The following is a 2695-nucleotide window of genomic DNA, read 5'->3' as shown; positions in this document are numbered from 1 at the left end:
AGCTGCCGGAATTGCCGTGTTATTCGTATTTTCTATTTTTATTTCCTTATTGCAGCAAGTACATAGTTTTGCATATTAATCGGAAGTTGATGCATTTATGTTCCATTATTTACTTGTAGCAGCCATTGAGCGCACAGTCATTTAATTTTTCACACTAAATTTCGCATACCCATTAAAATAGCCGTTGTTGTTTCTGTTTTTATTGTGTTCGTATGCAGTTATGCATTAGAGTGGGGAAATACACACACAAGTGTGAGTATGAGTGGAGCTTATCAAATTGTAGGCGCTGATTGGCCAATCGATTGCAATTTTTCTGGTTTTCGTTTTGCAAGTATCTTGGGCTGTGTGTACACACGTACTAGGGTGATTGACTCGATTTTTCCAAACCGGTTTCTACCGGTTTTTTGGATATCTTAAGGTGGTTTTTTTTCTGGAAATCTTCGCATCTTTCGAATATCGAATAAACCGCATTTTTTTTATGGAACAAATCGGTTTTTTATTTCATACAAATCTTGACATCTCAATAAAATTTTTGAGTTTTTCGAAGTTTTCAAGGCATTTCCAGTTTAAGGGATACCCCTATATAGGTTTGAAATAAAATCCTACGCCAATTGGGAATGGACAGTATATCATATTTGATTCCGACCAATGAATGTTTGGCGCTTTAACGTTTTATTAACCGTCTTCAAAAAAGGAGAAGGTTATCAATTCGTCGGAATATTTTTTTTTTTTTATGTATGTTGCCGCATAATTTTGCAGCACGTCAACCGTCAACTATCGGAAAGGTGGTATCTCCGAGGTGGTTCCATACTAATTTAGTTTAGATCCAATCATTGGATTATCAAGAAAATAGCCGTACTCATAAATTTTTATTTGAGAATTGAAGTCGGTTTTTTTACTTAAAAATCTAAAAAAACTTTCAGCTTATTTTGCTTTGCTCTTTAATATCTTTACTGCTATTAGCTTCGTTGTAAGTTTTGATCATGACTTCATATTTTCACTGTATGAAAGCTATCTAAAGTTAAACCTGTAAAACAGGATAATTTTTTCTTAATTTCCGCATCGGGAGCCGGCTTTTTCAAAATGCAATTTTTCGAATAACTCGAAAACCGGTTTGGTAATAGGGGAATAATCGAACACCCTAATATTTACATACATATGTATGTGCGTATTTGTTGTTGTCATGCATATACATACATATGCGGCGTAGTTGCACACCGAAATAGATGTCTGTTGGTAGTTGTTGGTTTTTGTTGTGAATGCAGTTGTTATTGCACTCAATGCTGCAGTAAAATGTCGGCTAAAGAAAATGAGAACGCAAAAACTTTATAAACAAAATAAAATAGCGTGTTACAGTTTCATATTTCAATAGCTAAATGTACTTTCGAAAGAGGGGGGTTTTAAATTTTTTCCTTTTTTTTGAGTTGCAATGAACTTTTTAAAAAGTTTTAAACATATGCTTACAAAAGAAACAAAAAAGAAATATTACACAAAATAAAAGTGGCAAGTTTACTTAAACATCTCTCGCTTCAAATCCATATTGCAATTATTTATTGAATAGAATTTGGCAAACCTAAACAAAATATTTTCGAAATAAAATTTTTTCAACCTGCTTCGTTTGTCATTGAAGCAACTGATTAAATTTAAATGCCTTTAAGCAGGTGGCAACCCTCTTTAAAAAAACTTTCCAACACCTTTGTCGATTGTCAGTCGAACATGGTAATACCTCTTTTATGAAAAAATGGAATTTGACTTTTAAATAGGTGGCAAACGTCTTAAAAATATTTTCAAAATAAAGCTTTCTTAAAGTGCATTTGTTGGCAGCCCATATTGGAATAGTTCAATTAACTTACTAATAAAATTGAAATAAGCTTTTCAAATTTTTGGCAATCTTCTTTAAAATTTTCTCATTATAAAGCTGTTATTTCGTTCGTCTGGCAACCTTATCCTAAAACATCTTTGAAGTTATAATTTTACTTTTTAAGCACGAAGCAGCCCTTTTCGTCAATTATGTTATATGTACGTTATAATGTGTATGTGTATATGTATATACATACGTCATAAGCTATCTGTATGCCAAATTTTATCCAAATGAAGAGTAACCAACATACACACGCACCCACAAATTGTCACCTATATAACCATAGTAGGATTTCATTTCACTTGTAATTTAATTCATTTTAAATTTCTAAGCTGGTGGCAACCCTCGGCAAATAGACACAGCTGCCCTAGGCAGGAGGTGATCATCAAAAATTTTGAGGAGCATTTTAAGCGACTTCCACCATCTCTTCGCCTTGTTTATCTGCTCATCTTCAGGGTACTACTCTACTCGGCATTCCTAGCGTGAATTCTCCTAAGCTTCGAGCATTTATGGCTACCCTCCACGTTTTCGCGGAAGTTTTTCCAATAATTAAGCTTAGCTTCGGTGTTATAGATTCCAAGTAAAATTTTTTACCTTTCCCGGTTTCATTAAAATTTCATTAAAATTTTAAAAATTACTAAAATTTTTTGGTACTTTTCAGAATAAATTTTAGTAATTTTTGGGGTCGTTTCGACACTTTTTAAAACATTTCGAGATTTTTGGAACATTTCGAGATTTTTTCTGGAATTTGTAAGTCTAAAAGTACATTTAAATCTGAACCTTTTTCTTTATGAATGCAAATGAGCAAAAATATCCAGCTGTTTTCTATTAAGA

This window comes from Rhagoletis zephyria, unplaced genomic scaffold, assembly GCF_001687245.7.
Source record: "Rhagoletis zephyria isolate East Lansing unplaced genomic scaffold, Rhagoletis_zephyria_1.1 Rzeph_scaffold_00414, whole genome shotgun sequence".
NCBI classification, from domain to species: Eukaryota; Metazoa; Arthropoda; class Insecta; order Diptera; family Tephritidae; genus Rhagoletis; species Rhagoletis zephyria.
The sequence above is the reverse complement of the archived record's forward strand: the minus strand, read 5'-3'. Positions refer to the sequence as shown.